This window comes from Mercenaria mercenaria, chromosome 5 (genome assembly GCF_021730395.1).
Source record: "Mercenaria mercenaria strain notata chromosome 5, MADL_Memer_1, whole genome shotgun sequence".
NCBI classification, from domain to species: domain Eukaryota; kingdom Metazoa; phylum Mollusca; class Bivalvia; order Venerida; family Veneridae; genus Mercenaria; species Mercenaria mercenaria.
Window position 1 is genome coordinate 18,994,189 of NC_069365.1, and position 16,451 is coordinate 19,010,639.

Sequence of the window (16,451 nt, forward strand, 5' to 3'; positions counted from 1 at the left end):
CTACGATGGAATATCAAAAAATGCTTACTTATCTTCAAATCATGGCATTATATACGTATGTCAAGTCAAGCAAATATTTCAGTAAGAAATAATATAATTATGTAAGAAACATGTTCAACAATTCTCCTCTTTGGCGATCTTATCAGTACATCTACGGCACCTATTCTGATAAGACATCAGACAGCGCAACTGATAAATCGTATTCCTAAACTTACATTGATTTATATAGGAAAATGATACATTAATCATAGAAAATGTCATAAATTACACATTTCTATTAATTTTATTATACCATCCCTAATATTTCCTTAAATAACGATTAAATACCTTTACGATGGTATATTTTTCTTCAAAATAAGTCAATATTTGGTTGCTTCTAAATTCGTTTGAAAAAAGTCTCTCAAATTCAATATACTCTCTATACATATTTGGCAGAATTACACGATAACCCTGTTTTTACTAATTATTTTTGATGGAAAAGTTAAAGTTAATTTACCATCCCTGATATATTTGGAAAGTTCTCGTCATGCACATTCTAGATTATATATTTTATTATAAAATAAGTTATTTCTTTCTTGCTTCTAAATGAGTTTAAAGACAGGGTTTCAACGCTTTTTGTATATTGACAAAACGTGCTAAGGTGCGTTCCGTCTGACAAATGTTCTTTTAAAAGATTTTTTTTTAAGTTTTCATGGCATTTTCCTTTGAAAATACTGAGATAATTATGTTAAAAAAAATCGAAAATAAAAATGAAAGCGGCTCTATTGTTGCATTATAGTAATAACCAAAATAATAATACAATATATTTATTACGACTTATTTTGACAAAATGACTGGGTGTTTCAGTAAATAAGTTGAATTTGAATTTAAATCTAAAAGTATCATTTTGGTCAAGAAGCATCCTGTTTCTTGTATACATGTATATCATCGTGGCACGGGACAGCGTATTGTATTGACAAGATATTAGGGTTATAAATTTTATGGTCATGTGCCTTAAATCAGTGTACACAGAATTTAAATTATGTTAATTAAATTTTAAAGTGACACGTGTGTTGCCATCCTAATCGCGGTATGTATGAATGAAAGGTATAACATCGAAAGGGGGGAAAACAGTAACGCTTCTGTAATCAATATGCTTTGTTTGTTTGTTTTGGGTTTAACGCCGTTTTTCAACAGTATTTCAGTCATGTAACGGCGGGCAGTTAACCTAACCAGTGTTCCTGGATTCTGTACCAGTACAAACCTGTTCTCCGCAAGTAACTACCAACTTCCCCACATGAATCAGAGGTGGAGGACTAATGATTTCAGACACAGTGTCGTTTATGAAATAGTCCGAGGATAGAACTCGCGACCCCGCGATCCGAAGACCGACGCTCTACCTACTGAGCTAAGCGGGCGGTTTAATCAGTAATCAATATGCGATCTCATTTAATTAAGGGGAACTTTGCAATTTTTTACAACCCGCATACTGAACAGTTTGAATGCAGCCACTTCTTTATAAATGAGCTATGAAGTACGATAAAGGAGATAGAATTACGAAACAGTCTGTTAAAGAGTGAATAATACTTTGTATTTTTTTTCACAACCCGCGTTTGATTTTGATATCATATTAAAGTAGAAGTTACCCCCGGCACATCTACGAAAATGCGGGTTGTGAAAAAAAAAAAATACTGTTCAACTTGCTGAACACGATTGATTCCGTCTTTGCGACCAGCGTAGATCATGATCAGTCTGCACATCCGTGCCTACACTGTTCGCCATTCAGTCAGTATCTTTCTGATAAGCACCCCTTTTAACAGTAATGGTAGTGTTCAAATTGAAAGATGGTCCAGTTCATTATAGAAAGTTAGTGTTAGCGTCAGTCCATTGTGTTTTAAAATAGATATTGCTTTCTCGTTATTCTCTAAAGGTTCGTTACAGTTAAAAATGTGTTCATAGCCATTTCAGCAATTTTATTGTGGAGTGAAATGACGAACGTTTTCTACAAAATTTATTATGTACACATAATTCGTGAAGCACTAGAAAATCAAAATAACTATTTAGTTGAATTAGAAAATTTCATGCGAAAAAAAAGGTTCCCCGACTGGAATCGAACTCGGTACCTTTCAGTTACTACGAAAGCGCCGTTATCCTCTGGGCTACACATCCATGTAGGCTATAGGTAAAGAAACTTAATGATAATCCATAACAATATAAGGTAAACATTGGAAAGACAATATGACGTCACTGTCAGGTATCCCTGGTCGGATAGTAGGTAATCAATTGTCAAAAAAAAAAAAAAGATTCTCTTATAAGATATTGTGAATATACAAAAAGTGAAAATATCTGGCTGCTGTTTATAATAATTATTGTTGAAATGAACGTTGAATATTATACAATCACAGAACCATATCCTCGTTTAAATAAGTATTAGCTCACCGATATTTATTGGAGATAAAATGAAAATCGACACCGGAAATGAAACTGCTTAAAGAGTTATTTATTATTAACACTTTATGGAACCATGATAATATCGATGGATGTGCTGAACAATGCTTGTTTCGGTATAGACCTTTTTACACAGAGCTATTGCTTAGCAACGGGAAACAATTTTCGCGCATGCGCACCCTGCGTAGGGCAAAAAGACATGACTGCACAATATAAATTACGTTAGAGATATATTTTATTTTATACTAACTAATGAAATACTGTATTCTATCAGTTAAATATTTTCATATTTCATCACTCACAATGTGAAAATATGAAATCTATATTTTCACACTGTGAGAAATATAGCTCCACCCCTCGTTACATTGTGCATGAATTTTAAATTATTTGCTTAAAACAGGATGGAAATTGTAGTCGCACTTTGTTCTTTATAGTTTATTTCTCGATTATTCATTCGGCAATTTTAATCTCGACAAGGTTAAGAAAAATGAAAAAAAAAAGATTTTTTTCCATGAATTTATAAAGTAACAACAAAGATTTTGTTTTGTTCCCGTAACTTACCACGTGTCGAAATTAGCTTACATGATACTTGAAACATAATTAAAAGTGGAAGTTGAAAATAAAATGTTCAATTAATAAAGTTCATCCCCCAATTATACTCAAACGGGGATCAATTCATTCAGTATTTCAAAAAAAATTCAAGTTTATCATAATGATTCTATTAAATCACGGATAATAACATCTTGTGCTACACATTTTTGATACGAAAATGATCCAGCATGTAAACATAAGAAATAAAAAAAATAGAGACTTATATATTTTCCTTCAGTGTGTAGTTATTATAGTCATTGAGTTGATTAATATCTTACGTATTTAGATTTTTGTAACTACACTTTCATCGTTTTAAAAGGAAATGTCCATTGAAGTTCCAAAGTATATTCTTATAGATTTTGAAATACTAGATATCACGTGAAATGTTTATTTATTTTATTTTTTATTTTTTTTTTTTGATTCACGAAACAGCTCCGTCACGCGATATATTAATCTGAGTGTGTTCTTTTAATGGCATTGATGACCGAAGGCATTAATGTATTATCACATCAAAGCCATCTTATTTGCTTCAGTAACTTTTATGGTCCGCTCTCGAAATTAACTTACGGTCTTGATTACCTAGGTGACCTATGTTTTATCATACCTTATAGTGACGCAATGATTTCCGGTATATAAAACAGCAACTTCAGTGGCAGCGAGCCGCGACCCCAAGGTTTCTAGATGTCGGAGAAAAATATAAATTAAAATTTTAGATATCATAAAATCCATGTACCAATCAGTCCAGTCACGTGTTAAATATTTAAATAAACTTAGTGAAGAATATACATGTATGCTCGGGGTCAGACAAGGGGAGTGCTTATCTCCCTTTCTCTTTACACTTTTCATAAATGATCTAGAAGACGTCTTTATTCGCAGTGGCACAGAGGGGATTGATGTTAATATGTTTAAGATATTTCTCCTATTGTATGCAGATGACATTGTTATTTTTTCTAATTCAGCAGAAGAATTACAACATAGTCTATTTGTTTTAAGTGATTATTGTAGAACATGGCAACTTAAAGTAAATACAGCAAAAACAAAAGTTATGATTTTCAGAAAAGGTGGTATGTTACCAAGAAATTTATGTTTTTATTATGAGGGTGAACCAATTGAAATTGTTAATAAATTCTCATATCTAGGAGTAGTATTTACATGCGGTGGTTCCTTAAGCACAGCCCAAAGTACTTTAGCTGGTCAGGCACAGAAGGCCATATTTAAGTTGAACAAATACTTGTACAAATTTGCATATATACCGCCTAAACATAAATTGGAGTTATTTGATAAACTAGTAATGCCGATATTAAGCTATTGTAGTGAAGTATGTGGTTTCGCAAACGATTTGTCTTTAGAAAGAGTGCATTTACAATTTTGTAAAAGTCTTTTAGGTGTGAAAAAAAAAACAACACAAAATGATTTTGTATATGGTGAGTTGGGCAGAACATCTGTGAAAGTTACACATAGTTATAAAATTATTAAATATTGGTTGAAAATTGTACAAACACCAGAAAACAAATATATTAGAATGGTATATAATATGTTAAAAGCTGATCTTGAAAGTGATCACCGAAATGTGAATTGGTGTTCTATGGTCAAAAATTTACTATGTACGCTTGGTTTTTATGAAGCGTGGTTGGAACAAAATGTTGGTGATGTAGATTTATTTTTAAATTTAGTTAAACAAAAATTAACAGATCAATTTATTCAAAATTGGCATAGTAGATTAAATGATTCTAGTAGAGCTTTGTTTTACAAAAATATTGCGTCTTTCAATTTTCAAACATATTTAGACTGCTTTTCAGTAAATAAATTTTGTCAAGCATTAGCTAGGTTAAGAGTTTCTTCGCATAGGTTACAAATCGAGTCTGGAAGATGGATAAAACCAATACGTATTCCTGTAAATGAAAGAAAATGTTGCATTTGTAATGTGCTTGAAGATGAATTTCATTTTGTAATTGAATGTCCATTATACAATGACTTACGAAAACAATTCATACCGTCTTACTTTTGGAAAAGACCAAACATGATGAAGTTTATAGATCTGATTACGTCTGAAAATAGAATCGCGATAAAGAAGTTAGGAATGTATGTTCACAATGCATTTACCGTAAGAAATGAATATATGTTTAGACGTTAGGGCTAGAAATTGTTGTAAACATGTTTATATCTATATATATTTTGTGTGTTATGTAATTACGTTAGATGTTTTGGTTGTATGGAAATATTACCCCGGTTGCAAAGACTTAGTCATATCGTTTTAAAAATATGTTATTACTTCATTGTCTCTGTGAGACACATCCCTTAAAGATTAATTATACATATGAGAATAGCCAACATGTTAACCTTTATGTGTTTCGTTTTCGATAAAGGTCGACTGTAGTTTGGAGTACTATTCCCATTATACGCTAGATACACCTTTTACGTCATATTAGAATTACGTATTTTCCTGTTCCTTTTAATTTAATAATTTTCTAAAAATGTTAATAACGTATTAGTATATAACACTTTGTTATTGATATGAATGTAACCTTCTCCGACATGCAATGTATGATATATGTATGTACTATGTATTTGCATTTTTCACTGTTCGTCATACATGTATTGAACTGTTGTCCTCATGGGCTTATGAGCCTAATGGATCTAATAAATAAACTTGAACTATATAACAACTATTTGAAATTGTGGGGAAAAAAAAGATATAATGAAAAAAAATGAAATCTTCAAAAGTACGGAACAAGTTTTATATTTGTATGATGTGTGGAAGACTGGAAATGCTTGTTCTTTTCTGACGAAAATTAGAATAAAGCAGGCTTTTCAGGTAAGATATGATTAATTAACATACATGTCTTTAATCAAGGTATACTGTTTAATAAATTGCTTGACTGAAATTATCTTCTTTTCTAAATAATTATAAAGAAAAAATACAAAAGCACGAGATCATTATGATAAAGTATATCGTTATAGTATATATATTTTATGCTTACATGGGTTTGAAACTATTTAAATATTTTAAAGGAACCGTTGTGAAAGCTGATAACTGATTTGCAAAAATTTCCTCTGAGTGCAAATGTCTTAATAAATTTGCAGATTCACTAAATTATTTATTGCAATCTATTGTATCTAATGGTCTTTAGCTGGTGACATATGTCTGAAATAAACAAAGGCTAACCGTATAAAAATCATTCTGCTTTTGCATGCATAATAATGTGAAAACTAACCTTATATCGCAACATTTATCCACGGAATTAAACACAGTATACTTCGGTGATTTATCCATCTTTTTGTGGAAGTTTTTGTTTAGTAAAGAAACATAAATAATTCATGTTAATACATCGATGTTCAACTACTGTTTGGCAGTTTTGAAAATGGAGCCAAACTCTATGCAGCCAATAAAAACAAAGAAGAAGTCAGGTGATACTGTTCTGGCAATCCTCTGGCGAACTTTCACATCTGGTCAGATAATTAAAAGATCATATGGCGAATGTTTTAGAGAATAAAATATAGATAAAAGATTCTGGTGACGTTTTGGTGAACAAAATCATGTGATAAAGTTTCTGGCGATGTTATGGCAAACTCTTAATTCAGTAAAGTCTGTGGTGAGTTTGCAGCAAAGTCACCGAGACGTTTGCCGAAAGGTCGCCGCTACCGGCCAACTCCTGCAAACATTTATTACTCTGTTCTGGTGAACTAAAATGTTTGCGGCAAATTTACCGCAACTTTGCGGCAAATTTGCCGCAAACTTTTCATTTTGGTAAGGGAGGCCTTGTTCATGATAAAGTACAGAGCAAAACGTTTATACTGGTTATGCCGCATAAACATTCTATAAATTATAAGGGGGTGGGGTTCCAAGACTGGGCATTATATGCACATCTGTTGGTAATATTCAAACATACTGTGTTGTATTATTCAACAAGATGCTGTTTATCTCATTTGATAAATAATAATAATATTGAAACACTGGCCACCTCATGTCAACAGTATCAGAAGCGAAAGTTAGTTGTCATTTTTCAGATCGGCTATAATTTCTGGTTAAAGGATATATAAGCCAATCATGGATTTCAAAGCATAGTAATTGTTGTGGACTGTTCTATCTGCATACAAGTCAGACAGAAAACAAGATGATATTTGCATCAAAACAGAAAATAAATCAAAATGTTCCTTATAACCAAAGAGCTAGATCAGAATTTGAGAGCATAAAAAAGTAATAAGAAAAATGTCTCATAATTGGGGTTACCATGGAAATAACAATGCAATCAAACTGTTATTGTCAACACAACATGTTACTGTTAACAACCCTACTATAATTAGTTGCCTAAAATATTGCACTTGGAAATGGCAGCAGATTTTCAGAAGGTCACTAAAACAGGTCAGTAACTGAAACAGGTCCTCCTACGATAATTGGCCGCATTTTTTGTTGGGTTTAGCTTTGCACCGACACAATTATAGAACATATGACGACTTTCCAGCTTTGATGGAGGAAGACCCCAGGTACCCCTCCTTATATTATTTCATCAGGAGCGGGCATCTTGGTAAAAGCACTGACCTTCCTTAAGCCAGCTGGATGGCTTCCTCACATGTAGAATTCAACGTTTTGAGTGAGGCTCGAACACACATCGGTGAGGGGAAAGTGATTTCAAGTCAGCGAACTTAACCACTCGGCCATGGAGCCCCCTCATTTGGCCGGAATGTCTCTTAACACTGTTTTGGTAAAATCGTGGTTGTTGTTACAAAAGATGTATTTTATAGTTTTGAAATAACATAATTATATATTAATAGAAAAAGGGGAAAACCACAGGTCGCCCAACACTACATGAATGAAAATGTTGCAGGCTCGGTTGATTGAGCTTGTTAATGGACAGTAGTGGAAATGCAAGTTACTGTTCACGCTCTCTAGCCACGGGTTGAGCAGAACTCAACAATTATTTATGTTACAAGTACCGAAATGAAATTTAGAGACACCCGCAGGTGTTTTTATATGGCGGTGTACATGGAACTTCAACAAGTCAAATAGTTTATCGCGGCCAGAAATTTGTACAAACCGGACAGAAGTTGCGAAATTGTCATTTGTGCAGGAAAAAAGCGTTTACCATAATGTCAAGTACTGGACAGGTATAGTGACTATGCACGGACACAGCCAATTTTCTCAGAGGGGGTCCGATCCCCTGCCCCCCCCCCCCCCCCTGGAAATTTTGAAATTTAGCACTTCATTTTTTGCATTCTGGGACAGTTTTATGGACTAACCTGTTAAATTTGGGAAAAATGATAAAATCAAGCTTTCTTGAAGGTAAAATTCTTAGTTTCTTTTAGATAAATAATATGAATTATGTCGGGGTCGTATGTAGCAGCAGCCGCATATACTTTACATGCAGTCCTAATGTTGCATTTTTCGAAAAACATTTTCTTTCCTTCTTGTCTTCTTTCCTTTTTTAAAGATTTTCCAGAGGGGGTCCGGACCCCCGGTCCCCCCCCCCCCCCACCCCTCTGGATCCGCGCATGGTGACATATCATGCTTTCTGTTTATGCAGGTAAACTTGTGTTTGGTTAAATTTCAACAGAGCACAATTGTCTGAACAGTGTACAAACTCATTCCTGTTTTTTCAGGCAAGTGTGGAAAAAAAGTGGTAGAAAATTAAAGCAGTAACATTTTTATTAAAAAAAATAAACAATGAGACAAACATTTCCAACATCTTTGGACGGTTCAAAAATCCCATGTTAAACATACGATAAAGCCCGAAACGCGTGAAAATGTTCCGAATGTAAATCGGGTGAAGTAAGCGCTCTATGTATGCGTCTAGATTGATTAAACTGGGCGAGTCTACTTACTTATTACTTGAGGATGAAAAGAAAACGTGTTTTTTAAATGTTGCTCTTAAACAAGGGTGGCGGTTGAACTACTAAAAGTACAACAACAGTTAATTCACAACAAATCGTACGGTATGTTTTATAATCAGTAGAAGCTAGTCGTATTTACGCTTATGAGACCTGTTTCATCCACAAGTAAAGAATTCACAGGTCCATCATGAAATATTTTCCCCAGCGCATATATACTTGTCCTATTCAAAATGATCGCGGCCTCATCGGCCGCGATCAATGATACGCAGAGAGCAATTTCATGAACACAGCGTACGGTCCCCAGTGAAAAGAATGGGTTAGCTCTACACGAGAAAACAATGGGCAGAATTTATCAAACTGGAACTTAGAGAGGGGATCTGATACCATACCATAAATCATTAAAGCCGAAGTGCTGGAACCACCCAAACCAAAATGTTCTAGCTAAAAAAATTAAACAGTACAGTAACACAACATAAATGTCGTACAGGCTATGATTGAAAGTACGAGGAGACATTTTACGGCCGCCACACGTAACATATATCATATATATAAGAATAGACAAACACGAAAACATCAATCATATTGAGGGCGCTGAACATCTCTTGTCTGTTAGCGTACCAGGATGCAATTGCATTATATGAGAAACTAAATATTTATCTGATATATATTAATACCATTTAGTTTGCTTTTTCTGACACCTACATACTCTTCATAAGTAATCTAAGAATTATGTCATTAGAGTAAATTGGTAAAATATATGTACCGTTTAGTTTATTTTCAAACACTTATTGGTTGCATGAACGAGCAGTAATTATGTATGAACCGTAGTAAAGTGTTAATATAAAGTATTAATATATTTCAAAAACCGGTCATAGCAAATATGACTAACATAATTTTTGTTCTTAGAATTAAAAATGTGACTGCATAATATTGTCTTTTGTCCTTTCTGTATTTCATAAAATGTTAGAACAGTTTTCCTTTGTGCTGACGATGGGACAGACTAATAGACCAAACACGGTATAATCCGCATATTCTATATTGCATCACTACTACACTTTTTGGCCAAAAGAAATACGTGCTGTGCTTAAAACTGCATATCATAATCAAAAACCGTACGTTAAAACTACTATAAATGTACATATTTAATTTTCTTTATAAGGATCTTGATTGTAGTAAATATATCAATAAGTGATATCTATTGGCAAAGCAGTATTTATGAAAATAAATTTATGAAACTTGAATCGTTTCAATGAACTATGTTGTCGACTATCCAATTTATCAGAAAGTAGTGAGCAATATACACATTGTTGTTTTATTAGCTCACCTGTCAGGTAGTGACATGGTGAGCTTTTGTGACCGCCCTTCGTCCGTCGTCCGTCCACAATTTCTTGTGAACACGATAGAGACTACATTTTATAATTGATTTTAATTAAACTTGAACACAACTTCTATTGGTATAATATATCTGTTCCTTTCAAAACCCATCATGGGTTCCAAAGTTATGGACCCTTAAATGGCCAAAATTTGCTATTTTGTCTTGCTTGTGAACACGATAGAGACTATATTTTATAATCAATTTTAATCAAACATGCATACAAATTGTATTGGCATAATATCTCGGTTTCTTTCGAAAACTGGCTAGATCCCATGATCGGTTCCTGAGTTATGGTCCATTAAAGGGCCAAAATTTGCTATTTTGGCTTTTGCAGCCATATAGAGACATCATTTATGGCTTGACTTGACAACAATTGCGAAATATTTTTAATAACAATAGGTCTTTAACTCCGTCAGATCAAATCATAGGTTCCTGAGTTATTACCCCTGAAAGAGCCAAACTTTGTTAATTTTAACCTTGTGAACAAGATAGAAGTGACATTTTACATTCGATTTTAACCACACTTACAAACAACTAAGGTCACAATAAGATCTTGGTTCATTTCGAAAACTGCCTAATTTCCTGTGTTATAGCGTTACTTGAGCCCTTTCAGTCATAAAGACGTTAAATTTATGCTTTGATTTGACACAAAATTCCACAGAATGTTTATCTTGATGCTCTCTAGACCAAATTCAAAACTGGGTCACATGGAGTCAAAACACGAGGTCACCCGGTCAAATCGAAAGAAAAGCTTGTTAACAATGTTGAGCCCACATTGATGACCCTATCTTCATGAAACTTGGTCAGAATGTTTATCTTCGTGATTTCTAGGCCAAATTTGAACTGGGTCATGTGGGATCAAAAACTTGGCCACCCGCTCAAATCAAAGGAAAAGCTTGTTAACAGTCTAGCAATCATATTTATGAACCTATCTTCATGAAACTTGGTAAGAATATTTCTCTTGATAATTCCTAGGCCAGTTTCGAGACTGGGTCATATGGGCTTAAAAACTAGGTCACCACTCAAATCGAAAGAAAAACTTGTGTAGAGGCCACTTTTATGACCCTATTTTTATGAAACATGGTCAGAATGTTTATCTTAATGATTCATATACCATGTTCCAAACTGGGTCATATGGGGTCAAAAACTTGGTCGACCGGTCAAATCAAAGGAAAAGCTTGTTAATACTGTAGAGGCCACATCTATCACCCTTTCTACATGAACCTTGGTCATACATATTGATGATTCCAAGGCCATGTTTGACAGGTGAGCGATATAGGGTAATCATGACCCTCTTGTGTAGGTTTGTGTTTACTTCATTATGAAAATGAAATTTCAGACAATCACAGTAATGATGCGTTAAAGGTTTGTATCCATAATGATAAGAAATCATTTATGTGTTGTACTTTTACAAAATTTGATTTAAAAAACCTATTCTTATCATTAAAACAAAAATATGCAATTCTATTTGCAGATGCTATAACATAAGTGCTTCGGTAGTATTATGTTTTACAATACTAAGTATATGTTTCGTACAACGTATGCCAATAATATACATGAACTAACACTGTTCCAGAAACGGGTGAGTCCGTCGTACTCTTTATCGTCTGGGGTGCCATTTTACGAAAATTCATAAGTTATGTGTTACATTCACTCCTAAGATTGGGCTGAAGACAAAGGTTAGGAGTGTCATAAGTAATAACCTTAACAGTTTTGACAACTCTAACGTCTGCATGTTCTAAACAGTGGTTATTTAAGAGATTACATAATACTTGTCTTTTCACCTGTAAGATAACACTAAATGTAGAATGTTTTTCACCGTCAGTGTTTAATGATTAAGTATGCATGCGCATAGAGTGTAGTATCTTAAAAATATGATATATGAAGTGAAATAGTTTATTTCAAACAAGCTATGAATCCACCTTTTGATTGACCGCTAAGAAGAACACGATCATTGTTTCGAAGTGCAGTTTAGTTATAACATCATGCCCTACTGTTCCATTCACTAAGTCCATAACAACGTTTTTGACGAATTTCTACCTAATAATGTTAAAACCAAAAGTGACCTTTTATTGTTTTTTTTAAGGTTTAGTATCTGTTCAATTAAAAATTGGATTTAATGATATCATAATTTTTTTTTTGGGTGGGGGAGGCCGCCAGAAAGAGATTTTGTATTATTTTTCAAACAAGTTCACATTATTACAGGAACGCATTTAAGAATCCTGAAATAAAATATTAGAAAAAGTGAAAACCCTCCGGCAGCTCAACACGAGATGAATGAAAATAAACGTCAGATTTAGATTTACATAGTTTTATCAATTTTCTAACTAAAAAGGGATGAAGTGTCCACATCAAAATATTTTTATACTTCTCAAACTTTTTGATATATTTTCAAAATTTATGAAGTTTCTATTTATGCAATGAATATCAAAACCTTAAAGTGAGCAGTTCGGTATTTTGTCAAGTGCACATTAAACACATAAATAATGATCAGTATAAAAGACGTGTAAAACTCGAGCTAGGGGTTAAAATTATCATAAAGGGATTTTTATTTGCCTTTCTTTTGTATTGATACCTTAACATTTGAATAGCTTTTTTAATATTAATAACTGATCAAAATAAAGATAATATTGAAAACTGGATTGCATATTGATGATACAACATTCTAATGTTTCATATTACAGTCTCGATGTTCGTTCTCAAATATAGCCGCAAAATTATGTTTTACAACACTTACATCCGAGTTTGAGGAAGAAAACATTGAACTGCCAGACAAATAACACAAATTGTGTAAAAACATCTAAATAATTGATTAATATAGGACACTAATAGCGCAGTGTCCGCATTGGTTGCGGGAGGTGTGAGTTGGGATAGGGGTTGGTTGATCCCTGGTCGCGTCATACCAAAGGTATGGGTAGATTTCTCGGAGGCACCCCAAACACAGCCATAGAGCAAAGACATGAAAAATTATACTAGTACTTACTTGGCACTCAGTTCGATGTGTTAAAGAAGGAGGTAAAATAAGCCAAGGTAATATTTGTTACTTCATGCCTAGTTTGTCTTGTATTCGACTACTAGCATCGGGAAGTATTGCTAGCATTTACAATTATGTATTCCTGTTCCATTCCAAAGGTTTACCCCAACTTTGGTGTCATATGACAAAACTACGACACTTGCCGGCAAAGTAAACATGGTTTGATAAACTAAAAAAAAGTCACCCTCGAGAAATTTAACGATTTTTTTCTGCTTTGCCAAATATCCAAATAAATGACAAATTTATATTTTCAACGACAGTCTCCCATTGTAATTTCTTGTCGCCATAGGAGTTTGCTCTCTAAATTTAAGTATAACGGGAAAATTCACGTGGATTTTATCGGGAGCGACTCAAAACTCATTTTGTTTACAATTGCATTGAGTGAACTGAAATTTTGTGTTTAAAAATATGTTATTTAGATTTAACAAAAATGTAAATTGACTCACGTTTAACCTATCAAAAGTGTAAACACTCCAAAAATCTTCCAAGTCCTCTGTAGCTCTATCCAATCCTCAGTGAATCAGTTGTAAACAAACAAGCTCTTTCCCTACACATCGATGAAATTCAGGCATCAATCGCACCATGCCCTTGAAACGATGACTTGTTCAATTTAACATCATTTCCAAACGCATGGTTCAAAGATAACCTGTATTTTAGCATCCTTACTGAAGTATTTACAGTCCGCCAGATATCCAATTTCTTTCACAATTTTCAGCTTTCAAAACAAAATATTCGCCATATCGAGTCCCGGTTGTGTACTGGTTTGGAACCAGTTTCCAGACAGGACCAGTTTCCGGACACATGTAATAACCGCTTTATTTCGTTGTTATTCCTGTTATTGTTTCATCTAGATCATTTAGGTATTTGTTCTTCATGTCTTCAACCAACCACTATATTACAAAACTGTTTTATGTTAGTTTTTTTTATGATAACACACCTGTGTTTACAAAACAACTTTCTGTTTTAACGGGGCATGAAGATAGCATTGCGCATGCGCAGTAGTTCACACTTGCCGAGGTACCAAGTGGGGAAGAAATAATTAAACTTCATATTGATTGTCCGCTGATAACATGTGCTACTTATAATTTCACGATAATAGTTAAATAAAATGCAGGGCTGTCGATTTTTGCACTAATTTCATTCTATATCTATTGGAATTATCAAGAATCCGCCTTAGACGAAATTCGAGATTTTTATTGTCAACTTCGGTTTGCTTTCGTAGCTGCTATTGAACGTCAGGTTATGTTTTGTGTGCATTTTTGAAGAGATGAATGATAAAGAAATGTGTAAAAATAGTTTAATTACTTATTTTGATATCAAATTAACAGCAAAATACCGTCAAAATATTTGTCCGGATACTGGTTTACCTTACGGGGAAAATAACTTCTTTTAGTGACCCCATTTGAGGCCCCATAGAACCCATGTTTTACGCCACAACGCGATGCCGATTACAACATCGGATGCAGAAGGAGCTGAAGTTTGTGCAGTGTGGGCTTCATTTATGTCAAATATTATTTTAAGGGAATAATGGAGCCAAAATATGAAAATGTGTCCGGAAAGTGGTTCCCAACCAGTATGCTTCTTTTTCTCCGAAAGAAACTTATGACGTATAAGATAAATGACGTAGTATTGCTGGCAATATGCAGATCTATTCGAGGCGCACAAGGGAAGAATTACACAGGTGTAGATACACAATCAGCCGATAGAAGATAGACATCCACTTGACGTACATCACGCTAGAATTAAACTTTACTTTTTGAAATATATGTTTAAAAAATGCTTAACTGCTTATCATTTCATCAACCTACAGTATCTGTTTTGTTGTTTTTTATTATAATTTTGCTGTTTAGGCCTATATGAAAGCATCTCTTTTTAATCCTGTGACTTGCCCTTGATCCGAATGCTACTAATTTAGATTTCTTTAAATGTCAGATTTATATTTGACTCAGAGAGAAGTCATAGAGCGTAGAATATTGTTATTTATAACCGCCGATTTCAATTATGAAATATATCCCCAAACTATTATTTTATCAACTTTTATTGTACACCGGAGCTACGATGGCCAGAAACAGATCTAAACATTCAAGTACTATTTTCAGATTATTCATGAATAATTAACGGTAAGGTGAGCTGAAACTTTTTTCCGTTAAAGTTTTACTTTAGTCTTACATTATTCTTGAAACTGCTAGTCAGGGTTTTTAACAAAGGTTTGATATTTTCTTTTTGTTCCTGTTCATTATTTTTATATATCGTACATTTCTGTTGAATATGTAGGCTGGAGTATGCTTTTAAATTCCACAAGATAGGCGCGTAATCGTCGCAAGTGTTACGTCACTTCAGTTTTCTGCTGGATTAAACGAGCGCAGATTATTGTCTCTGGCACAAAGTCTTGTTGATAAAGTCCACGGAGACCGATTACTTTTTTTATTTTTGGCACTTTTGCGTGTAAAATATGGGCTTATTTCATTCGCAGAATGTATTTTCAGTAAAATAAGACGCGTTTCAGGTTAAATATCGCGTGTATATGGCAAATGATGAGAGAAAACGAAAGATGGGTCGTTTACTGCGCGATGCCGTCAACAACGCGATTCGAGAAAGGGTCAGTGGCTTCAATCTGGCGGCGTTCCACCACAAATCTGTCTACTACACCTTTTCTTTTCATAGTTTGACGGCTGATTATTTGTAGTTTACTATATATATATGGGTTTCTATGGGTTGAAGTTCTAGAAAGTATAGTACATGGATCTAAACTATGGCGAATTTACACTAGAACCCTGGTATAAAACCTTTACAGTTCAAGACGACATTCAGCACGATTTTAGGTGTCATGACAATAAATGTGTAGAGAAAGTAAAATCCCGAATGATTTAACGGTTGTGCACCTCGGAGTGGGGTAGGAGGAGTCATATTTTGATAGGATTGTCAGAGTCAATATTCAACAAGCTCTGAAAGACCTATTCATATATTGTTGACCTATTCATATTCTGTCAATGTTTTAGTATCTAGATATATATGATATATGAGCAACATGAGAAAACCAACATAGTGGCTTTTCGACCAGCATGGATCCAGACCAGCCTGCGCATCCGCGCAGTCTTGTCAGGATCCATGCTGTTCGCTAACAGTTTCTGTAATTGCAATAGGCTTTGAAAGCGAACAACATGGACCCTGACAAGACTGCGCGGATGCGCATGC